The sequence below is a fragment of the Vanacampus margaritifer genome, chromosome 20 (genome assembly GCF_051991255.1).
Source record: "Vanacampus margaritifer isolate UIUO_Vmar chromosome 20, RoL_Vmar_1.0, whole genome shotgun sequence".
Taxonomy (NCBI): domain Eukaryota; kingdom Metazoa; phylum Chordata; class Actinopteri; order Syngnathiformes; family Syngnathidae; genus Vanacampus; species Vanacampus margaritifer.
In genome coordinates this window covers 13,000,391-13,026,653 of record NC_135451.1, presented here as the reverse complement: position 1 = coordinate 13,026,653, position 26,263 = coordinate 13,000,391, and the positions used below count along the sequence as shown (strand labels likewise).

The following is a 26,263-nucleotide window of genomic DNA, read 5'->3' as shown; positions in this document are numbered from 1 at the left end:
TATATTTATTATATTATTTTTTTACCATTTATTTATTTATATATTATTATACTATTATTAGTAGTAGTACTTCTTTATTGTATTTAATTATTTATTTATTATTACTATTATTATAATAGTATTAGTATTATATTTGATATATTTAATTCATTTTATATGTATTTATATTTTTATTTTATTTAGTTATTTTATATTATCATTGTATTATTAATATTATATTTATGATATATTTTATTATTATTATTGTCAAACATGATTGTTCATTCGTGATCATTAAGAAAGAAAAAAGGAAATATTGCTACTGCTAGTACACACAGTATTATTATACTATTATTAGTAGTAGTACTTTTTTATTGTATTTAATTATTTATTTATTATTACTATTATTATAATAGTATTAGTATTATATTTATGATATATTTAATTCATTTTATATGTATTTATATTTTATTATATATATATTTTTTATTATTAGATTATTAATATTTATTATATATTTTATTATTATTATCGTCAAACATGATTGTTCATTCGTGATCATTAAGAAAGAAAGAAAAAAGGAAATATTGCTACTGCTAGTACACAGTCATTAAATCGTTAACTGCAGAGACCTGTCAAACTCCGCTGCTAACCAAAACAGAAGCACCTACCGGGGCAGGCAGACTGTTTTCTCAGTAGAAGATCAATGACACCAAGTCTCAAATATAGTGCAAACTTGCAAGTATTCACACATAGTTAATGGTTAAACGCTGAGACCAATAGAACTCTATTACTAACCAAAACAGCAGCATCTATTACAGAACAAAGACTCTCATAAGAAATAAACTGATCGAATTTTTTTTTTATTATGCTTTGTTCAATTCAGGAAGGCACTAATAGACACCATGCCACTCCCTAAAAACAACTAAAAGCCTCCCTCAAATAGACTCCTTTAGTTATAACAAATCTCAAATCATAGTCTGTTGTTAACCAAAACAGCAGCAACTACAAATGCAAGTAATCTCTCTGAGGCGACTTTGTTTGGAAATAATGGAAATCGAATTGATCTTCTTACAAAATATCCCAAACAGTGACTGTTGCTAACCAAAACTGCAGCACTCAAAAAACAGTCTTTCATAACAATCTTGTCAATGATCACATTCATGTTTACCATCCCAGGAGAACAATGAGGGCTCCCTAAAAAAAAAATTTTAAAAAACGAAGTTTAACTGAGCGACCTATTTTTGGTTCAGGTGATGGACCAAAAGTGTCGGCGATTGGGAAATGCTTTTTTTCCCCCCAAGCGCAACCCTGAATGTTTACGTAGGTGGCAAGAAAGTAAACAAGTGTCCAGGAATAGCTGGCTGGCAGCAAGTGCGTGAAATATGGCTTATTTTCCAAGAGTGGTGCCAGCAATCGGAGATGGAAAATTCTAAGTTTTTTTCAAAAATAAAATTTCCCACAGGAAGTAAAGTCAATTCGTACATTATAGATACAACCATTAAGAGTACAAAAAAACATTTCACGAAGTTATAATAAGTGTAAAGAAAAGTTCAAAGTTGAAACATTATGTACACAGGTATTGATTCAATTTCCCCCCGATTCGATTCACATCAATTTAATCCGATAATTGATTAATTATGGAACATCAATTCTTCTTAAATATCAAGATAAAAACTCCACAAACATTAAATTCTAAATTACATTTTGGGGAGGCAGTAACTAGGTTAAATGATTTTTATTTTGATCTTCAAGATTTAAAGATCGACGCAGAGTAGTAATATCAACTAGTCGATTACTTGTTGATTAATTGATTAATTTTTACAGCTCTAATTTAAATTCAACAATTACTGTTATATAAGCTAAAATCCGAGGATTTGGACAATTTTAAAATTTTAAAAATGGCACAAAATGATGACTTGATTTTTAAACTAATTACTTTGATCATCGATTACTCGTCCATTAATCAATTCATTTTGACAGCTCTAGTTATGTCACAGTATATTCCATTTCCAGTCAAAGAATATAGCTATGATCATACTGGTATCTTTCTCACGCCTAAAAATCCAAAGAAAAAGCACTTGTTGAGTTGCGGTTTTGAGTTTTTACACTTTCGAGGCAGATCGTTTTCCAGCATAATTGAGTTGAACTCTAAATTGCACATTTTTGGTACGTTCCAATTCGGATGTTCCAAAGCCCAAAAAAAATATCAAAATAAATAAAATAAATAAAGGCCCCATCCAGCCATGACCCCCACCCCCCCCCCCCCTCCTCCTCCTCCCCTACTGTGTCATTTACACACATGCTTCCTCCGGGCCGGAGTGGAATCTCCTCCGAGGTCGTGGCGGAAACATCATTAAAGTGCTGAAAGACGTAAAAAAAAAAAATAAAAAAAAAAAGGTGAAGAATGGGGATGACATCAGGCCAATTTCACACTTGGCACTCGAGCGGCGAGGTCCGAGCCAGAAGGACTCTCGCCTCGCAAGGCAGATCAAAGCCCACTGTGGCGAGGTGAAAGGACACCTAACTATGCTAATCCCCAGGACGAATATATTTTAATCTTGTTAGAATACAAGTTAATGCCGTGCCGCAGTGGCCGGAATGAGAAGTGGACGGGACCGACTTGCGAGGCCGCCTCCGTCTGCTGTTGGGTAAACAAAAAAGGTGGTTCGAAAAGGCTTGCATACTGTACAAGCAGACGGAAGGAGAAGAAAATAATAATAATAAACTGTCGGCGACCATGTTTGAATCCCTGCTCGGGCAAACTAGCATGTAAAGGAAAACAAGTATTTTGTGGCCCGCATTGAGGTCTGGGCTCGGCGGAGCACCTTGGTAACCTTTGATCTCTCATGGATGGAAGTCGGGGCGCTGGTGCCTGCAGAGGTTTGACTGGCCGCACAATAGGCAGCGGATGCTTTTGGGCAAAAAAGTCACACCCAGGCAACTCTCGTTTCACACAAAGTCTTTCAGTGAGTGGGGAAAGAAAAAAGACAAAAAAAAATTTTGCTTTCCATCTAATCGCGGATGTAAGCTTTGAGCGCAATGATGTTATGGATTTATTTATCAGATATTGCCATTCATATTGCAACCGAGCTCGTATTTATTCACTTAAAACTCCCCTTTCTAATTTTAATTAGCCAAACTTTTTTAAGTTCACTTTCAACAAAAGTGGTCAATCCTCATCGAGGCCTGTGGAGAATTTCTTTGTGTCAAGTTACTTCACGCTGACTTTTTATTTAAAGTTTGTGATTTATTGAGGGGGGAAAAAAACAAATACAGAGTCAACATTACTACAAAATGCATTGTATGGGTTAAGCGCTATGCTTATTATGTGCAAATGATTGCTAATTAACAGAGGTGGCAAATCCAGGTCCAGAAAGTAAAAACCCTGCCACAGATTGGCTTTAGCCCTTGATGTTAGCTAGCTAGCTCCCTAAAAGGTAAACCGGCACCGTGGGAGCTAGCTAGGGAGCTATCTCGAAGGTAAACCGGCAACGTGGGAGCTAGCTAGGGAGCTAGCTCAAAGGTAAACCGGCACCGTGGGAGCTAGCTAGGGAGCTAGCTCGAAGGTAAACCGGCACCGTGGGAGCTAGCTAGGGAGCTAGCTCGAAGGTAAACCGGCACCGTGGGAGCTAGCTCAAAAGGTAAACTAGTACCATGGGAGCTAGCTAGCTAGCTAGCACCTGGGGCTAGAGCCAAACTGTTGGCCAGACTGCCAAAGTTGGCAACTGACAAAGTTTACACATCTCACATTGCTCATATAAAAGGGGAGTTTACAATAAAAAATAAAATAAAGAAATAAACTACCACTGCCCTTTATGTTTCCTCCAAAATACAGTCATGGTGTTTCATTCAGGATGTGGATTGATGGGAATTATTTATTTATTTATTTTTTAAAGAGGGCAAAATTTCCAGAGTAAGAGGGTTGAATGTGGTAACGGGGAGACACAATATATATCAAATTAAAAATAAAGAAATAATAAAAAACACCGTTTCCTTTTTTTTTTATATTTAAAAAAAAAAGAAAGAAAAAGAAAACCACAGTTTCCATTAATATAGTTGGCGATACTTTGATTAAATGTAACCTATTACAAACATGCATTTCTATTGATTTGATTTGATTGCAAATATGTCTCTTAGAAGCTGAAGATTTGCCTTGGGGACATCACTTAAAAAGGGACAACTGAGCCCCCCCCCCCCCCCAAAAAAAAAACATGTTAATTATTACTGGGAAAAAACTATTTTATATATTGAGAGAAAAATATTTTCATAATCATATTGACTTTTTTATGATTCTTGTTTCACGAGGACAGAAAAGGCACCAATAGAATTTGTGGCTAAACCGTCTCACTTGTTGCTAGCTCCTCCATTTTGTTTTACAAATGAAAACGTGCCACTTGTGGCGACTCTAGTTGACACACGAGGAGTCAGGGTCAAGGATATATCTGGCTCACCTATCCCCCCCCCCTACAGTTTCCCAACAGCCTGTCACTCACCTGGTGGTTCTGCATCATGGCTGTGAGAGGCACAAAGTGGGCGCTCGGTGCTGCTGCAGCAACAGTGGCAACATCATCACCCCCCCCCCCCCACCCAAAAAAAAAAAACATCCTGTGCATGACATCTTCCTCCAAGCCCGCCGCTGTGGAAAGGGAGAGAGAGAGAGAAAAAAAAAAAAACATGTTCATGGCAAGAGCCAATGGCAAAGTGTCACTCAGCATGAGTAGGTAGACCTAAAAATAGATTGTTTGGACATTTTCCTCCTCACCAAACATCCACCACACTGCACGTTGCAATTGAGTTGTTGTGACGTGTCAGTCAGGCCCGCGCTTTTTCCATTTTTGAGTCATTTCCAACTGAATCGGCTCATTTGGTCAGCCATTCTAAACTGGGAACCTGCCATTGGCTTGATCCATTCTGATTGGCCAACAAAAAGCGGTTCAATCAACGCTGATCACAAGCCGCTGTGTGTTCCCGCCTCCATTAAAAAAAAATGAACGCGCAGGCGACACTTTGAGCACTTAAGCAGATAAATGACAACAATGGTTGCTGACAAACAAAGCGTGTGGATAGCGTGCTGGGAAAAGTCAGGGATAAGCGCCGTCGGTTCCCATCATGCAACACGCTAAACCGGACTTTAAAATGGCAGCTGGCCAAAGATGTGGGTACGGGGTTCAAAGGAGGTTAATGCTGGCCATAAAATGGCAATAAAGGCCATATTGAGCTACAAAAATGTAACGATGTTCTATATTTGGCTGCCTTTCAAGCTGAGGTTTTGCACACACAAGCGCTGGAGGATGATTCACTTTTTCCAACAGCAAAATTGTGTCCCAGTGCAACTGGTGGTCTTCCAGTATCATTTTAAAAAATAAATAAATAAAATAAAAAATATATTTTTTTCTTCATATATATATATATATATTTTTTTAAATCTTAACATTGCATTTAAAAAAAATAAAAATCTTAACATTGCTCTCATGCTTACCCAAATTGTGCCACTTGGAGGCTGGAGCTAAAATAAATAAATACATTAATTAATTAATTAATTAATTAAATATGTATGTATTTAGCAAGGAGCTAAAATAAATGAAAAAATAAATAATTAAACGTTATTTATTTATTTATTGGAGACTGGAGCCCAAATAAATAAATAAATAAATAAATAAATGCATACATACGTTTATTTATTTATTGGAGGCTGGCGCTAAAATAAATAAAGTATATATATATATATATATATATATATATATATATATATATATATATATATATATATATTTATGTATTTAGCAAGGAGATAAAATAAATAATAAATACATATCATTTGTAAATATTATTTATGTATTTATTTATTGGAGGCTGGAGCTAAAAAATAAATAAATAAACAAATTATATACTTATGTATTTAGCAAGGAGCTAAAAAAAAAAAAATAAATAATCTCTTTCTTTCTTTTTTTAATTTTAGCTCTAGCCTCCGAGTGGCACAATTTGTATAAGCATGACAGCAATGTCAAGATTGAAAACGAGAACAAAAAAAAACTGCCCACTATTGCAAATGCCCAGTGTCGACTTGTGAGCTTTTTCTTCTGGCCCATAAACGAACCCCAATTATATTATAATAGATCACATGGAAATAAACTAAATATATATTTTTTAAAAAGGCACTAAAAATAACGAGGCAATTGGACGTTCGGTTTAAATTACAAATGTAACGTGTACACAGGCAAAAATCCTGGTGTGTGTTTGAGGCGGGCATACGAGGCGAGCCCCCAGCTCGGTGGACCGAGCCCAAACTCACCGTGGCGGGCGTCTCCCCAACTCTCCCACCCTTTTCCCCTCTCTCACTCATGCTGCCATTTGAACCGCTGCAGAGAGTCGGGCAGGAGAGGGCGGGGTCGGCGGCGGCCATGATGGCGGCACGATCACAACACCAGTTATGAGAAAGGAGCGCTGACATCAGAACACGCCCTCCATCGCTACGAAAGATGTTCGCATGAGGGACGTTCTCATATTTGGATCAAAAATAGAATTTCATCTCGTACGTTGAGTAAATGTGTAGGAGTTCACAAAAGTTGGTTAATTATTATTTTTCGTTTTTTTTTTTTTGCTGGTTTTCAGAATTTTTAAATCCACATGTAGAGATTAATACTACAAAGTCTAAAAAGCAAATAGAGGCATGCAAAATTGTATTTTACTGAATTTTTTTTTTAAATGACAGAAAAAAAAACGTTATAATTAAAGTGTTATTTTTTTTAATGTCTTTGAAAAGGTCATATAAAAGCTGTATAGTGAAGTTCACAACAGGTAGTCAGCAATAATTTTACCTGTCTAACAATGTCACACTATTATTGAGAGAGGGGGAAAAAAAAAAATGGGTCAGGCAGTGTTTCTAGGCAGATTAGGAGGGTCGCCACCCATACTCTTGATTCCTCTCCCACGCACATCTGCCTAAATAAAAAAATAAAAATCAATTAAATCAGCCCCCCTCGTCACTCATCATCCAATTACAGTCAAAAGTGAAAAAAAAAAGAAAAAAGGTAGTAAGCATTACGATTTGTTTGAAAAATCTGATATTTAAATTTCAAACAATCCCCCAAACGGGTCAGCGCCCATCCCTGCTCGCACCTCTGCCTCCGAAAATTCAAACACAAAAAAAAAGAGCACCGTGGCTCCTTTCCAACTATATTCGAGGTCAGGGTTCACGACGTCCTCTTGGCAACGCCAGGGCAACAGGCAAAGGGTGTCTAGACAGGTCACGGTATCAAACCGGCTCCCCGCGGTCGCTTCCGGAAGGAGGGGTCAGCGGTAGCCAAGTGCAGGGTAAACAGGGGACCGGGGGGAGGGGGACGGGGGGCTCGGCCTTTGGCCCCGCCGAGGTGGGATCAGCGCCTCCACCCTCCAGTGATCAAAGATGGGGATCTTCCTGGGGGCTGGCTCGGAAGATGAACTCCACGTTTGTGTAATCGAGACGTGTCCAAGGCCCCGATTGTCTCCTTTCACGCTCCGAAATGGACCCTTCCGGTGCCGCTGATTACATTAGGGAGGACAGACTCCTTTCACAAGGGCGGCCAGACAAAAGAGGCGCTTCCGTGGCCCTCACCATCTGGTTCCCAAATAAGAAAGAAAAGAAAAAAGAAAGAAATCCTGCCAGCGAGAGAAGAGGCTGAATAGAAGGAACGCGGTCTGAATAGACGGAACGGCCGGACAGATAAGCAAACATACAGTAAAGACTCAAAAGAGCGAGAGCCAATCGACGTGTGCAAATAAAGCCATGCAGCAGCGCTATGCGGCGTTGACAGATGCGAATCAAGCGGGTCTCGTGATCAGATCTGCCGTGATGAAACATAACATCATAAACGATCGCCAAATGTGAATAAATAAAGCCGACGGTTCGGTCGAGTCACGCGCATGTCAAAGCGAGCAAACTCGATTTAAGTCAGTGACGTAGTAGGTGTGAAGTATTACTAAGTCAATTAGTCAAGACAAGTCAAATTAAATGTCTAAATATTGTTGTTGGGCTGGCTAAAAATTAAAATCCATATCAAATCGATTTTCCTTTTTGAGCCTGACAGCGATTCATAAAACCCACAAATCAATTATTTTAATATCTTTTTCCCATAAAGTCATAAGAAAATAAGATGATAAAAATAAAATAAAAGTTTTCTTACTGTTTTCTTGAAATGTATTGGTCACATAAATTTAAAAGTATTTTCTTACATGACCTGACTTATTGCACTAAATTTAAGACCATTCAGAATCTTTATTTACAATTACTGAATTATGTAACCAGTTACTAATTTAATTTGGAATTTGTTTGGGAGTTTTTAATCATCATTTATTTTATTTTAGTTCTTTTTTTAGTGTTTAATCATGCAGTTGATCTTGATAAGAAGAATTGATGTTCCATAATTAATCAAGACCGATTGAATTGAAGTGGATCGAACAGAATCGGGGGGAAAAAAAATCGAATCGGACTGAACCCTTGTGAATCGAAATCAAATCGATTGAGGAAATTAGAATCAATACCCAGCCCTATGATATTGTTTGATTTTCTTTAGTGCTGTTACTAACAAATAGTTTTGGAATCTATCGATTATTCAATCGATTAATCATATTGATTTTAATTTTGCATTAAAGTGCATTACAAAAGCATTTCCCGCCCTAATTACTGTTTATTAACCAGTGATTGGTGTTTTTTCTGTACTTTGTATTCATATACTGATAATAAAAATTAAAAAAAAGAGGGAGGGTGGGGATTGATGTTGAACTATCTTACCCGTTCGGCCATTGTTTTCCAAAGTAAAAACAGATGTTTGCAAATGTTTTATTTTGATTAAAAGCAGAAGACAATCAGTCTTCTTTCATGAAGGACTACAGAAATTTTCAAATTAATTTTTTTTCTTTCTTTTTTTTCCAGGAGAGCTCAGTATTGTTCATTCGATTTGACATCATCATTGCTCTCCTTTTTTAAAAAAATAAATAAATAAAAATGTTTTTTTTTCTCTTTTTTTAAATATATATATATTTTTTTTTTTTGTATGTGGGTGAGCATGTGCATGTGCGTGCGTGCGTGTATTCATCAGTTCACCTAAAGCCCATTAAAAAAAAATCCCATACTAATAATATAATATAATAATAAATTGCCAAATGCAGAAACATCAATGTAAGTTATCACGATGTAGTGGCTCTCGCTAACAGACAGAATTAAGTAACCAGAATTAGGTTAAAAATTTTAATTAAAAATTTGGCTCCAAACGATTACTCTATTAATAAAATGGTTTTCTCGATTAATCGATTAATTTTCACAGCTCCATTTTTCTTTCTTTCCGGAAATCAAGAAAACACTCAAATGTGAAGCTGAAGAGCACCAAAATCCCAACAATCGCAGAACATCCCGCAAACATGCATTAAAAATGTGCACTTATAATTTTGCCATTTGCAACATGACGAACTGTTCTGCAATGCGTGCCTCGTTTTTTTTTTCCCCTTCTCGCAAAACAAAAGCCCGTGAAGAAATCTGGTAAATAAACAGACTCATTAGCGGCAAAAGGTGACGGCGCCTTTGATAGTGAGTGCTATTGTCAGGAGACGTGCGTGCGCGTGTGCACGTGTGTGAGAAGGTGCCACATTGACAAGTCAAGTTGGATTGGTCCATGTGGACTGTAATGAAATGACAACTTTTATTTGAGCTCCTGAAGGGCACGAGTGAAGACTATGCGGCTGAACATTGGTAATGAACACAATTTCTCAAAGTGCAAAGTGCAGTCCGATGTTTTAAAATCAACTGAACAACAATGTAAAGAAATTAAGACCGTCTAGCAATTGGCACTCACGACCTTAACGACCTTTTTTCTAACACTAGCAGCCAACGTCAATTTAGCAATCAACTAACTCATAAAGACAACCGATTGACTTAAAACAGACTACAACTAGCAAGAAAGCTACACACACACAAAAAAAAAAAAAAAAAAATGATGCATGTTCATGCATGGGAAACAGGACAGACAGCATGGTGGAAAATGAACGAAAATGACGGTCCACTGGTGGGGATTTTGACAACTCTATCCCGACCAAGTGTGGATTTTTGATCTTGAAACGATCCACTTCACACGCCACAAGTGCGAGCACAACAAAAACAACACGCGTCTCGGCAGCGACGCGCAAACATCGCGGCGGCGGCGTTTTCATCTGTCATGCCGGCAGTTAGCGAGAAGGGAAGAAAAAAAAAAATGTTGTGATGTTCCGGCAATAAGGCTCATGTTGCCAAAGCAGATGATATTGAGATGCAACTGCTGACTTGCGCTGACATGAGGGTTTAACATGCGTGCCTTATTGTACACATCTGAGCCTGCTTAGCGTGTTGGAGCCTCGGAGTAAAACGCGCACACACACACACACGTACCCGAGAAGTGCAATTATTGATTGAAGCTTCCGGGGGGGGGGAATGATTTTCTATCACTGAGACTACAAAATTGGACAGCGTTGAGTCAATGTGTTTAGGTTAGTAGTGTGCAATGAACTGCTGAGTCATGCAGAGTCTCACTGTTATTAGCATTGGAATAGAGCTAAGTTTTATCATTATTCACAAATCTGTTGAAAACACTGGCAAAAAGAGCTTGTCGCTACACAGCCCTGGCTGATCTCTTATACTCTGCTGCCACCTGCTGGCTGTTTTTTTTTTGTAATAACTACCATTGCTTTAAGCGACCTCTTCAGGTCAGAAGCTGCATTAAAAAGCCTTCTGTATATGCTTTAGCATAAAAAACAAACAAAAAAAATATACATTTTTAGGACCATGGCGATAGAAAGTTTTTATACGTTTTTGGGGAGCAAATGAGTTAATGAACATGGCATTAGCCTAGTAGCATAGCCACGTCATTTCAGTCAATATCAATCAAAAAACTGATTGTCATCATCCAGGTCATAGTCATCAACAAAATGTATATCTAAAATGACCTAGCCAATTTTGCTATTAGGCTAACTCCTCATTCATAATAAAAGTTAAACAAGTGTTTAAAAGGTGCTTTTGGTTACATTGCTTACTTTTCTTTATGGCCGTCTATTCGAAACTTTATTTCGGAATTCACGTATTCCTGTGTTTCATACCGGATGCCGCCCTAAGCCCTGGTTAAATGGGAAGTAGCAATTGGTGTCAAGGAAGTATTGTTGAAGTAAGACATCTTGGCAGATAATTAGTGTGACAAGTTTGAGACAGCTTTCAAAATTAAAATCGACAAGTAATCAATTATCAAATTAATCGAGTAATCATTCGGAGGCATTTTTAATTTAAAATTGTCCAAATCCTCTGATTTTTTAGCATATCAACAGTAATGTTCACTGATTTCTCTAGTCAGACTAGGACTGATTATCGTCTGTGTTTAATCAAAATAAGACATTTGCAAACACCCGTTTTCATTTTATTGCGATACATTTTAATGCAAAATTGAAATGAATCAGATTAGTCGATTAATCGATTGAATAATAAATACAAAAAAAAATATTCAATAGTGACCGCATTATATTCAACTGTGTCATAGTTTGTGCTTTATTTACAGTTAAAACTTAAAACAAGCAAATTCACAATAATAAATTTTAGAGGGCGTCAGTTTTTTTTTTTTTTTTTTTTTTTTTAACATGGCCCCGCACAGTTCAGACATTTTCTTGGGCGGATATTTTCCATTCAAAAAGCATCGGAAATTGTGCGCAAGTCAAAATGAGGCGTAGTTAATCACTAACCTGCAGTATGCTAAACAAATAAATAATAATGCAATGAAAAAAAATATTTTTAGGGCGTAAATGGGGACAAAAAAAAGCTGTACATTTTTTTTTTTTTTAATAAATAAAAAGGTGGGGGTGTAGCAGCCCAGCCTGACAGTTGGGGGGTGGGACACATATAGGGTGGGACAGGTGGGGCCAGTCAAGTGGAGTGCACCACTGCCGTAGCAATCTGTAGTTTTCCAGCGTAATTAGTTCTTTTTCCCCTCACAGCAGTCTCCAGATTATGACATCAGGCCCTTTACAGAGAAGCTCATTATTCAGCGCCGCAAACAAGACGGAAAGAAAAATCCAATTCTACGGAGACGGGAGCGTGGCGTGCCAGGGAAGGAACGGAGTCGCCGTGTGAAACCAACGAGAACCAAGCAACACCTGGCGTGATGAAGTGGACTGTTGCACACAATGTTTCACTCCCACGTGACCGTGGGTTCGATACTAGCCTCTTTTACACCACCTATATTTTTACTTTATTGACATTTACCCAAAGCACATAACGTACACTAACATAACGCGTATACAATGCAAAACATGATAGACTGACTTATTATCAGGCCATTTTACAGTACAGACTTTTGGAGTTACTTAAAAACTTCGCACTTCTAGCAGGAAACGCAGGCGTGATCCCCAAAACTTGGCTCATTTGCATGCGCCGCTTGGAACGCTTTCACGAGTCCACCCCCAAAGCAAGTTTCACTGAAATTTGGTTGACAGCTCGATTTGGAGGAAAGTCAAAGAAAGTCTCGGAAAGATACGAAAAGTCAAACATTTTGGTCTGAATTGGACCATTTTCGGGTCATTCTGGTCACTTCCAAAAAACTTTGCCCGAGTACAGAAGAGGATTAAGGCCAGTGAAGAGAAAAAAAAAAGGTTGGCAGGATTCTCAGTTTATTCTCAGAATTCTGACTTTATTCTCAAAATTCTGAGATTTAAATCAGAATTCTGACTTTAATCTCAGAATTCTGACCACACTTCAATCTCAGAATTTTGATTTTAAAGTGAGACTTCTGACTTTAATCCCAGAATTATAACTTTAAAGTAACAATTCTCACTTTAATTTCAGAATTCTGACTACAATCTCAGAATTCTGACACTTTATCCCCAAAATTCTGACTTTATTCGCAAAATTCTGACTTTACTTGCAAAATTCTGACTTTATTCTCAAAATTCTGAGATTTAAATCAGAATTCTGACTTTAATCTCAGAATTCTGACCACACTTTAATCTCAGAATTTTGACTTTAAAGTAACAATTCTCACTTTAATTTCAGAATTCTGCTACAATCTCAGAATTCTGACACTTTATCCTCAAAATTCTGACTTTATTCGCAAAATTCTGAGATTTAAATCAGAATTCTGACTTAAATCTCAGAATTCTGACTACACTTTAATCTCAGAATTTTGACTTTAAAGTGAGAATTCTGACTTTAATCCCAGAATTCTGACTTCAAAGTGACAATTCTCACTTTAATCTAAAAATTCTGACTTTAATCCCAGAATTCTGACTTCAAAGTGACAATTCTGACTTTGCGACGTAGATCTATGAATTGTGGAGGGGAAATAAGAATTCTGAGAATAAAGTCAGAATCCTACCAACCTTTTTTTTTTTCCCTCTTCACTGGCCCTAATCTTCTTTTTGCACGAGAGATTTTTCCTAATTGCTACCAAATTTTAATTGCCTATTTTTTTTTATGATTCCAACAGTGTGTGGGCAGAGGATGGCAGCAGTGTTTGATGACTTGCCATAAAACCCCAAATTCCAAAAAACTCAATTTGCCTTATATGTGCTGAACGGAATGCTTTGCTTAAAGTTTCAATAAATCAAAGTTAAGGCGTTCGCTGTGACACCTGCAGCAACCTTAGAGGCCCGCAACGTGTTCACGCATTCGCGAGTTGAAAGTCAACACAAACATTCTAAAAGAGGCTAATTAGTTACCCGCTAAAGAGGCGGTAATCGCTCCGCAATGAGGATGAAAAGGACCCAAAGGAAAACAGTGCGGCGATGGGGTTAGTGTTGGATTTCTGGGGGTCACGTGCTAAGTCCCATTAAGAGCCTCAAAGCGCTCTTCAGTGTTTAGAAGCGCGGGCCGCATTTAAGCACACACAAACGTGGAAAAATATCAATTTCACATTTGGCTGAACGCTTTCACACTTTTGTGTCAGCGACACCGCCGGAGGAAGACAAAACACAGCTCCTGGATAAGGATCGTGTTAATGCCTATCAATTAGGATCAAACGGGGATTAAGCGGCATGGCTGCGGCGGAGAGACGGGGGTCCGCGCCAAGTCACTGAATACCAGGGGTCACACACCCCCGACTTCATTAGGGCTGACCTTTCCACGCCGTTGTGTGACAGCAAAGCGACCCCGCAACTGGATGGCTTACGGAGGGTCAAATATGATCCACGCGGAAAAGCAAATGTTGAAATATTCACTTTCACAGTCCAGCGAGAGCCAATAAGTAACCTTCGCTTGGGCCAGTTGGTTATTAGCCGCCGACCCCCCCCCACTTTCGGTGCAAAAGGAAATCACTTCTTTCCACCTCAGAGGGATGTATGATTTACTAATTAGTCGTGGTGCAACGCGGGGTCAAGCGGCTCCAATTCTGCCCAGCCATCTTAATTCACTGAAAGGTCAAATGGCAAAGCGGAAACAGGTACTCCCTCCAGGTGCCTTTGAATTAGCACCAATTAAGAGAAATGCATGGCAAAGCCCCTCTAGTGCAATATGCATTTTTTGAGGCAGATACCGATACCAATTTTTGGCAGAAAAAAAATTAAAATACAGATTACCGATTAATCTGCTTAATATTTAAAAATATATATTTAATGCATAAAATTATTATTTAAACATAACTTGAAAGGACAATGACAAAATAAAAGAATAAACTAAACTAAAATAACAGCAACTGAAAAAAATCTGTAAGAACAAATACTTTTTGGCCTCTTGAGGCAAAATGGTGTCATGTATCCATGCTGTACACACTGTAAAGCGAGTACAGAAGAAAGTTGTGATTTAATTCAATTAAAATAACACATTTTTCACACATTGGGAAGAATTTGTGCCTTTGCGTAATCTCACCTGTGGGTATGTGTTCCCACAGCATTTGTGTGTGAATATTCGTTATTTGAAGGAAAAAACACTCCCGAAGTCGATGCTGACTTCCTGTTAGCATTTGAATGCGAGCCTCCATTCGCTTTTTGCATTAGCGCTAGGCTAGTGATGATAAAAAAACGAAGCATGTTTTGTATTTAAATATTCAGTGGATGTAATTCTTATAGTTGTGTGTTTAGTTTTACAGTTAACTCCAACTGGGGTGTCATTAAACAGCTTAAAGGACGCTTAGGGACAACTGATTAACCAGAATAACATACGCTACACACTTGCTAGTTGCTAATGCTACGCAAGCAAAATGGTGCATTCAGGATACTTTAACAGCGTCGGAAACTTCGGTTTTCTTCGATAACGTTTTAAGAGGAAAATAATTGGTCATTTGGCCCAATTGGCCGATTGGTTTGCCCTAGAGCTTAGCGACATTTAGTGGGGGGGGGGGGGGGGGGATGAAGTGGGATCTCTAAATTGAAAATGAATTTAGACCTACAGCACGGAGGTTAAAGGTGAAGTCAACCCCCCAAAAAAAACGTTTTTGACAATAATATGCTCTATGCAGCTCCACTAGTCTAAATATGGTATTCAGATTAATATTGCGTTAGTGGACTAAGCGTTAAGCAGCGAAATCTAGCCGTTATATTCATCTCAGGGGGCGGCCATTCTGCTACTTCCTGTCGAATGAAGATGACATCAATGTTGCTCGGGTCTCAGGTAGCAACCGATCACAGCTCAGCTTCAGAAAACAGATGCGCAGTGATTGGTCGTTGCCTGAGCAACTGCGATGTCATCTTCAGTCGACTGCAAGTGGCAAAATGGCCGCCCCCTGAGATGGATTGAATACGGCTGCTTAAACTCATATTCCACAAATGTAAAATGAATCAGAATGTCATGTTTAAACTAGTGAAATCATATATAATATATTATTGTCAAGAAATGTTTATGGTTGACTTCCACTTGAATACATCACATCATGGCAGTTCAAAGTCCACAACATAGTTCATTGATCTTTTAGTAGCACACTTCCGCACACCTAGCGATTGATTGACCCTCTGACATACTCGGAACAAAACATTTTGAGTCACCACAAACAATATGGCAGGATTGTCGAGTATGATTTTCCTGCCGCTGTAGCAATATTATAATAATGCAAAGCGGAAAATGGCGAGAAGAAGAGATTTTTCAGAGGCTGTTAGCAACGATTGCTATAGCTATTTTTAGAAATAGGTTCATATGAAATTATGAAGATATAATATCTCAATATTATTAATATAGCGGTATGGGAGGATGTTATTACGGCACAATAATGCTGCCTGGTAGTGTTGTGACATCATGATGTCCTTCATTAGAAAAACAGTTGAGAATGTGGGACTCCATTTGAACGCAATTGCTATCAAATTCATCCAAATCAGTTCCACGATCAAACAAATTCCTTACAATTAACAGACGTCACTTTCCAACGTATTTGGAAAACGGTGCAATATCCACGTTTCCCGTGCAACACCATTATTCTATTCCTTATCGTCTTGCATTTTTATTTATATTTTATCTCTTACTGTCCTTGCACTGAAGAAAATAGCTGCTTATAATCTCATTGCGTCACGACAATAATAGGCATCCTATTTTTTTTTAGGCGCATCTCCGGTACAAAGACCTTTTCACAGGTAAAACCGTAAATAAGCCAAAAAATAAGAACAGTGGGAGTCAAAGTTAACTTTTTGTACGTCATTAGCCGGCAACAATAACTGCCTATGTTAGTTCTGAATGTTTACGGAAAACAAAAAAATAACAGTCCAAACCTCGAGAGAGAGAGAGAGAGAGAGAGAGAATCTACATAAATCATTTTTTTAAGCAATCAAGTGGTTGTTGTTTTTGTTTTTTTATTGATATTGTTGGCAGCTACTCGTCAAACTTATATTCGCACTCATGCAACAATTTGCTACAAATGTCATTTCATCATCAGCTTTAAAGCATTTACATATTTTTTTAAGGCAAAATTTGATCGATGACAGAACTTGAGGTTTCTTGGGGACTAAAAGCGGGCCATAGACCACATTTTAAGAAACACTCATCTACCAAGCTTTTCAAATTAAAGCTAATTCAACACAATGAATGCTTTAGTACACGACTACGTTTCCTTGAAAAATACAACAACAAAAAAAAAAAAACAGGAGGCTGAGGAGTTGGGCTGCTGCTCTACTTTTTCCACCATCCAAGAGGTGTCGGCACGATAACGCCGAAAAGTTGCCCGAGTTCATCTGAGGCCAAAAGTTTGGGCGTGGAAAGTAAGCGGTGTTAAAAAGCGAGCGAGCGAGCGAGCGAGGAGTCAAACGGTGTTCGCTCGGGCCTACAGCCGTCTTTTGTGGCGGTGTTGTCGATGAGCACACACCATTTGCAAGGAGTTGGGGGGGGGGGGGTTATAGGGGGGATTGGAGGTTATTTGAAGATGAAAACAGGAAGTAATGCCGCGGCTGTCTGCTGTATCGTGCTGCCGTGCGCCGCCCGATCACAAACAAACAAATATTAGAGCGACTTGAACAGAAGCCTCAAGTTTTGGCATGGTTTCAAGAGGACGGACAATTTTTGACAATCTCAAGAGGGTTGCAGCTGAAAATCAAATCTCGGATTATTGGCTAATGTACTATTATGGCTTTATTATTATTTTCCACTCTTCGATCTTTAACGCTTCTGTTTAAGTCTACAGAGAGAAAAAAAAAAACGCTTTATCGGCTTGTTATCTGCAGATACATTCTGTCAATAACAGCAAACGGTTCAGTCAACTTCAGCCTCAATAAGAACAAAAAGACTATTCAATTAGCCTTTAATGACAAAAACACTAATGACCCATATTATATGGTGACATGTAATATCATGAAAAACATGATTATGGCATATTATATACGCCGTATGTTATTTTTTTTCCCCTCATATGCGCCACAGGATATATTTTTTTTAGCCTTTGTAATTGTACAGAATTTAACAAAAACATGTATTTTTTTTTTTTTTAAATGCACACGTGTGAACATTAGGATATAAGCAGATTAAATTAATAATATAAGACAACTAAAAGTTTACTATTTTATATACACTGCAGTGAAAATCCGTACTTATGGAACAATATTTGGTTTGATAGACAGGATGAAAAAAAAAATGCGATTAAATATTCATATACGGCAATAAGAAGAATCTACAACATTATTTAGCAACACCGTACACTCCCTGAACAAATGCAAAATTATTTATCTCTTCTACAAAAAAAAATTAAATAATAAACACGCATCCTACAAAAATGATTTCATTGGAAAACAGTATCAAGTCTCTACAAAACATTGGTTCGGTAAAACTGAAATAAAACGCCGTTGCACTACAATTTTTAAGCAAACAAACATTGGTTCATTGTGTAGAAATGATTTAAATAAAGCTTTCATTCGAGTGGAATTTATTCACTGTTTAAACACGCACCTCCTCAATTGTTACTCTGAAAAATAGATTTTGAATATTCAGTCCAACGTATAAATAATAAACAAACCCCCGATGACAACATAACCACTAAAAACCCCTAAAATATTGAACGCGATATCACACAAAATTTATTTCATAAAGCAAAATTCACAAAAGATGAACACGTTGGAGGTTAAAAATATTATATTATTAAATGAAATAAAAGTAAACGCATTAAGCACTGTGAGATTGTTTTTTTTTTGTTTTTTTAAAGGGCTCTTTTGTTTCCCCGCCTAAAATGGAAGCTGCCTGTTTTTTCGGCGCCATCGACTAACACGGCAGAATCGCACAGTACAAAAAGCAGCAGCAACAAATGGACGCGTCGATTGGCCGCCTGCCAGGAAACACCTTAAAATACAGACAAGGCCTTCATTTCAAATGAGTAACGGTGATATATAGACTTTAAAAAAAAAAAAAGGAGGTGACGGAGAGCCTCGCCGTTTAGGACAGACAATAGCAGCTGCAGCCAGGGGGTTGGGGGGGGGGGGGGGGGGCGCTTTGAAATGTGCTCTTGAGCGCACACACAAGCTGTAACTCGGCAGCTTTCATCCAGATGCCATCATGGCGTCACACCTCGTGACCGCACCGTGGGCGGAGACTAAAAAAAAGACAGCGGGAGGACTCAGCATTTTAGAGAGTCGGGCCTCAAATGCAATCGGGGAAAAAAAACGACGAAAATGCAGTTCGAAATTTCTCATGGGCGGATCACCAATAGATACTGTAGCACTTGGGAGGGGAAAGGCAGACCTCCACCAAGGCCAAAACAAACTCACCACTTCCTACAGATGACTGACATTAACGTCAAAATTTCAAAACCAATGTGCAATGAGAGATCATCAGGGTGCGTCACAGGAAATGACCCTATTTTACTTATTTTTTACGAAAATTATTTACGACAAATAAAGCATATGTATGCCAGCAACAGATTAAAAGGCAGAAACAATAGGCAGACTCTTCATGACATTTTTGCTTGCTGGTGCCAATTTGTGTTACGCGAGTACTACTAGGGGTACGTGGGCCCCCTCTAGTGGTACGTGAAAGAATTACTGCCCCCGTTCAGTTCAATTGTATTTAACTTCTAAGCTCGTTAGTTGCTTTAATATTAATTCACGTACAATTGTTATCTTTTACGTGTGATACATTTAAATGATTCATCAAGTCGTTTTTTTATTTTTCCAACATTCAAGCACAATGTTGATGTTCAAAATGGGGCCCGACCGGTTAATCAGACAGTTGATTCATTTGTTATTATTTTATCTGCTCATATTAGCTCACTTAAAATCGGCAAAAATCGGAATATTTTGTGCCGTTTTTTTTGTGACATATTAACACATTACGGCAAAAAATAATGACATTCAAACATCCCCGTGGTTAGCGTAAAGGAGCATAAAAGTGATTTTATTTTTTATTAATCATATGATGAATCTTATTACGTTATTATTCTGTCAAATATCGGAATTGGATTTAAAACATCCTTATCGGTCAGCCCGTAGTTTAAACTGTGCAAAATGTTACAGTGGCTTACAATAAAAACTTTTTGACACTGAAGAATACTACACTAATGTATTTTAATGTTGGTAGTGATACTTATAAGTATTTTTTTTTTTTTAAATACTTGGTCAAACGTTTAAGAACCACTCCCTAGTCAATGAACAAGAAATTAAACAAAAAAAAACACATTAACAGAGTCTGCACAAGTATCAAAATGGTGGCCAATGTCCACTCCTCTTGCTCACCAAAAAAACAAAACAACATAAGCTCCTTGGTGGAGGTCATGTTTCCTAGACTTTTTCCAGCCTGAGACGCACACTTGCTAAACTACATGAACTAAAACAGCTGGTGCACCCTTACAAAAAATTCCAAATAAAACCTAATACATGTGATATAACGATGTCATCGTTTTGCATCGCTACATGAAATATCACAGCCAGCCCTAATCAATACAGCACAAAAAAAAATTGCTTACATACTGTAATGTTACCCTCACAATCTACTCACCCCAAAATATATTTAACGCAGCGACCCATATTTTTTGGGCTTCTGAGGCCCAAATTTGGGAAACCCTGTTCTCCCTCAGGCAATCACGCTGTTTCCCAGCATTCATGGAATTGCTTCTCTCCATTATTTTTAACGTGGCCAAAATGCTCTTGAAAGAACGGACGGGTCAGCAGAGCTCTTACCAGCAGGAAGGGGCAGGTAGACGCGGTCCGATGCCCTTTTTTCGCGCGAACACACGGGCTTTTTCCTGAGGATGAAGTGGGGGGGGGGGGGAGGAAAAAAATAAAAAATGATCAACTATATCCATACTGTTTGCTCTGTGGAGGACTGCGGGCCAAGGAAATCCTTAATATCTGGCACAAAGTCAGATTTTTTTTATGCTTTAGTAGGATGAGGGAAGTAAACATTTTCAAAAATGTGAATATCATGCACATGTAGGAGGTAGGAAATTAAGTACAATTCAGGGCTGAGCCACAATAGGATTGTTTGGCCTTGGTGGAGGTCTGCTCTCTTTGCAGAATTTTTCAATAGTGCCCCAAGTCAAAATCGTTGGGTTATTGGGTTCGATCCGTCCTTTCTACATAACATACTGTGACGCACGCCCTCTCAACAAAAAGTAAAAACATCAGGAACAAATTATTAAGGTAAGCTATAAAATACATTTTGTAGAGGTCACATGACATGCAGCACTGTTAGCCTTTTGTCATTTATTTATTTAATTACTGCTTTAACACCATGATTACACTTTTAATCTCACCGCCCCCCCCCCAGGAATTTTTTCTTTAAAAATGAGCTTTTAGTATTTTTTTTTATTTTTTTATTCGAAGCATCCACCTTCAAGTCCCTTGGTGCACCCCCTTTGCCCCCTTATAAAAATAAATAAATAAATCAGGGTTTCGTGCATAAATAAAGTGATGTTCAATCAAAACTACATTTCACAGAGGAAATATATGACTGATGACTTTTCTGAATGCTGCATGGCATGCTTATCACACCAGACCGCCAATTTGATTCATTATTTCACACATTTCACCGCAATACGTTAATAGTTTTTCTGTTTGAGTTCCAGAGTTGAAAGTTGGGGAAAACTCGACTTAAATAGTCAAAACAGCACAATTGAAAAAGTGAGTCTTACTGCAACACAAATTCAATGAACCTGAAACGGCCACGCCTTCCTCACCTTTCCACAATTACAATTCCACTCATTTTTGACCGACAACTTTTCAAGCGCTCCCCTCCAAAACTGCAGTCGAGAGCTATTAAAAGAATACGACGACAAGTATGCGTGCTTAAGTAGGTGATAATGAAGAGATCTTGTCCGGGGGCCGGTCAGCGATACGGCAAACAGATAAACATCACAGAGGCAAAGTAACTTGTCATGTCGCAGGGATGCTCCAAGCGCATTTCTGACAACTGAAGAGCGCGCGACAAGCAGAAAACAATTCACTTATCACACGGGCAACATCAGCAAAATATTGCATCGATCGGACAAAAAAAAAAAAAATATATATATATATATATATCTTGTTTACTTGAAACTAAGAAAAATTTCGATTTTTTTTTATTTTTTACCACATAATTTTAAGCCATGGACCAATTGAAGATCAAATATAAGAAAATAAATTATACAGTAACATTAATAACAACAACAAAATAGGTCATAGCTGTATAATTATTTTAACGAAAAGTGATAGCTAATTTGAAACCTTTTATTATTGCTTCATTTTGTATTTTTTCTAATTAATTTGCCTAAAAGTTACTGGTCTTTGCCACATCCCTCCAAAGAGTGCTAAAAAAAAAAAAAAAAAAAGTATAGTAATTAAATTTATATCCATGTCTTAATTTTTGCTACCCACTTAAAATTACCACTTCAAAGTTTGTAAAAAAAATAAATAAATAAATGTACTGTGCATGTGATCTTATGGTGACCAACTCCTACCTTTAATTAGCAGAGTGAGTTAAATTTAAAAGATAATTCTAAATCATCTTGTGGCACACGTCAAGTGCAACAAATGTTGGGAGCTCATTTTGTTTTGAAAAGGTTATCAAACTTGTGGAATCCTCTTGACATTTTTTCACGACAATGCCGAAAAAGGTACGAGTCGAAACATGTTGCCAGATATTGACCTCGCATTTGGCACAAAAATGGCGCTCACGATAAAGCGACGTGAGCAGAAATCCAAGTTGAAGTGTATCGAATGAGACAAAATGGCTACTGACGTGACGTGACTGAGGCGCCGTGTTTTTTTTTTTACTCGTCACGTGGATGCCGTATGGGTTTACAGGGGTTAGTGGGGGGGGGGTTAACAACAACAACAACACAGAGGCCGCCATCTTGGCCCCCTAAAAAGCTCCCGTTGAGGAGGGGGGGGGGGGGGAGACTGCGCAGACTGCAGTGACGGAGCACAAATGTCTAGACGGGCCTGAGGCGGCAGACGATCAGTGGGGGCGGACACATTGCACTCGTGGATGTTGTTGTGGGCAAAATATTGGGGGGGGGGGATGTTAAATGGATTATTCTTATTCGAGATAAGACTTGTTTGAACCTTATTTTTGCGCTATAGATGGGAAATGCACATAAAAGCGGTGAAAGGCTACAAAAATTGCCAAGCTAACTGTGTATAGATAAAAATAGGCAACACTGTAGCATGATAGGTTAGCTAGCTAGCTAGCTAGCTAATGTGTTAGCCATCTAGCTAGCATGAAGGAAGATTTTACATTGCACTCAAGTGGGAATGCAAATGTGATTGAAAGGATGGAGAGATAGTATAGAAATTATGGAAAAATCTATCAGATTTAATAACGTAAATAATGAATACAAGTATAGAGTATAAAAAATCCACACACCCGTGTTCAAATGCCAGATTTTTTGTGAGACAAATTATTTAATTATTTTTCCACCATTATTTTGGCCTACTACCTAAAAAAAAATCAATTGTTTATTTTTTTATCTTTTCAAGAGGGGATGTAACCAAAAACAACGGAGACAATGTGGTTGCACAATTGTGCACACCCTGTGCTCAGAATCAACCAATTACATTCACCTGTCGTCAAAGTGGCCTTTTTCTGACTTAAGTATTTTCACTTTCTGGTAAAAGCCTGAAGGTTTTGTGCAAATATACCAACTGCTGAAACCAAAACTGTCCATAATGGCCTCCACCTTGCCTAAGGCCCCAGTTCTAGCTGAAGGTATGGCTTTCTTTTTTTGTGATGAGATTGAGCAGTGTTGTGCTTTGTAGCAGATTAAATTGTGCATATGAAGGAGTATACCGTAGTTGTTTGTCTTTAAGTGCTCTGCGGTTGACTGACGACCAATCTAGGGTGGACACTTGCCCTAAATCAGATGGAAAAGCCTCCAAGCTAATTAAGGACATGATAAAGAAACTGGATGTAGATACAAAAATTCTGATGGAACTCATAGACAAGGAAAAACTTAAACCTCATAAGATGAAAATGTGTATGCATGGAATTTGTATGACAAATATTCTGTCTGTGGGGAAACAAAAAGGATTTAAAAAAAAAAAAGTAGCAAGTTGCAACCAACCTTTTTCCGCTGCTCTCTCCATCAACCTGAACGCAGCACGCAGACACCCCTGAGCATAAAAACAGGTGTGAGGGCAAAAAACATTAAAATAAAAACGTTTAACAACGGCCGATGAGACCATTCAGTAACACAAAGTGCGTTTTAATTGCGGACTTGGTGAAAATGTGACTTATTAGAGGCGAACAGCAGAAGTTTGTTTGTTGCTTGCACAGGTAGCTAACGAGCAAGCGTGCACCTGTGTGTGTTTGGGGGGGGGGGGGGTAAATTAGCGACAAAGCATATCTGCTCATTCAAAACCAAGGCGTCGTGTTGACGCACGGTAGGGTGGGTTTGTTTAAACTCGAGTCAAGACTGCTGTCTCTAAGAATGTTTGACCAAATGTAGCATTTTGGCGGCGCCGTGTAGGTGTATGTTAGCTAACTCACCTGTCTGCGCATTCAGCGAAATCTGCTGACGCACCAAAACTTTCACATCGCTCCCCCCCCCCCCCCTCCATCACCAAAAATAAAATTTCTCTCATAACGACGGTCCGTTGGCGGTTGAATAAAATCCCACATTTACGGCCAGGTGTCCTCGGTGGAAAGAGTCGAGCGTGAAGGAGGAAGGGGGGGTGAAAAAAAAAAGTCCGTGTCCTATTTTGTCAATTTCAGACACACTCCAGACAGTCTCGCAGCGGCTACGTGCGCGTCCCTTTCCGCGCGTGCACGTCGAATGGCGCGGGAAGCAGCGACGTGTTTGATTGATAGCGAGTCGGTCCAATGGCGGCGAGAGGCACAGCGCGTCGCCCAATCACGGGGGTCGATGTTAAAAGGTCTCCGCCCACCCAGCCTCCTCACAGTTCTGTTGACACTCACGATGGTTGAATAAAACAAGGAAGAGATGTGGGTCACAGACTGGTGCAAATTCTCTACAGGGAACAAGGATGAGCTATTAACGGCGCCATACTGTTTGAATATAATAAACAATTTTCTCCCACCCAAAAAAATTCTGATAGTAAAAGCTAATCTCAATTCTCGAGATACTTATCGCCATCATTTTATATAATTTAGAAAATATTTAATATGTTATATGGTGATATTAGCAATACAAATGTTTGTATTCCTTATGCTGCAAAAAGATAGCATTCATGAAAAAAATACTGTTTTTTTTTTTCTTCTTCTGTTTAATATTTGTATTGGAGTGTATATCAAAAGCAAAACAAAGGCTTTCAACAGTCATATACACCAGATTTTTTTTTTTACTTTGCCATTTTTCCAAACAAACTATGATTACACACAAAATATGACACTAAAAATAAGATAAACCCAAAACAAATTTTACAAAATATTTTTACATGATTTAAAAAAAAAAAAGGTTTCAAAGACTGCACTGGTATATAAATATTAAATACCCGTACTATTTTGGATATAGTAAGGAATACTATTTAACAAACATATTTCCAAATTATAACTATTTCTTATAGTGAAAGACAATTATTAACACAAAAGAATAAACTAATATGATCAAATATGTTACTTTTTGATAGCGACAACTTGAAATGTTTGATATTTGTGGTTGCATTTAAAATTGATTTATTGAGTCTCAGAAACAACAACATACAAACCACAGCAACGTGCAAAATTGCATACTTAAATAGAAAATTAGCAGCGATTGAGCAGATAAGGACATGTGCTTATTTTAAACAACACAGCAATGACGCCATTTGGTCACAGTATAACTACTTGTCAGTCAGGTGTCTTCAACTGGTGAGTAGTTTTACTTTATTTTAGTTTTATTCCTGTTTTATTATGTAGTTTTGAGTGTTTCGTAATAAAAAACAACAATATCAATAAAATACCACAGATAAAAGATAATATTGTTACCTGTCTGTCAGGTGTCTTTTTTTTCTTTCTTTTTTTTAAACTTTCATTTTATAGTGGTTAACTTAATTGTGTGATGGCAACAGTTTGGAGCCTGGAATGAATCACTTGACTTTCCTATGAGAAAAACTACAAATGTCTACCTCATGAAACCACTTCAAAGACATTTGAATTTCGTCAAAGGCACGTTTTGCCATTCTTTGGGGGAAAATACCAAGTCTTGTCCGCTTCGGGTCTGCACTCTTTTTTTTAATTTACATTGTTATGGAAAACCGCTGGATTTGGACAGGCCATAATGGAGTGTGACAGCTTCCCCTTTTCACCATTTATTTGGAAGAGAAATCAAAACTCCTGGGAAAGTGAATCCAGAGGGGAGGGCGATGAATATCTCGTATATCGCTTTCGGAAACAGCTGTGTGGAGTGAATATTTAATGACACATGACGTATGGTATTTATTACCATTCATGGACAGACACAAAAACGTATCAACAATACAACTGATTGTA

General features: G+C 38.0%; 1 long non-coding RNA gene across 1 annotated transcript; it reads right to left on the bottom strand.

Annotated features, from left to right (window-relative positions):
* Positions 1-4,564: 4,564 nt before the first annotated feature.
* LOC144040763 (uncharacterized) lies at positions 4,565-24,598 on the bottom strand. The gene is made up of 4 exons (XR_013289842.1): positions 24,323-24,598; positions 23,898-23,946; positions 20,536-20,600; positions 4,565-4,618 (listed from the first exon to the last, which is right to left on the bottom strand). It is a non-coding gene; the product is annotated as an uncharacterized LOC144040763 (long non-coding RNA).
* Positions 24,599-26,263: the final 1,665 nt, after the last annotated feature.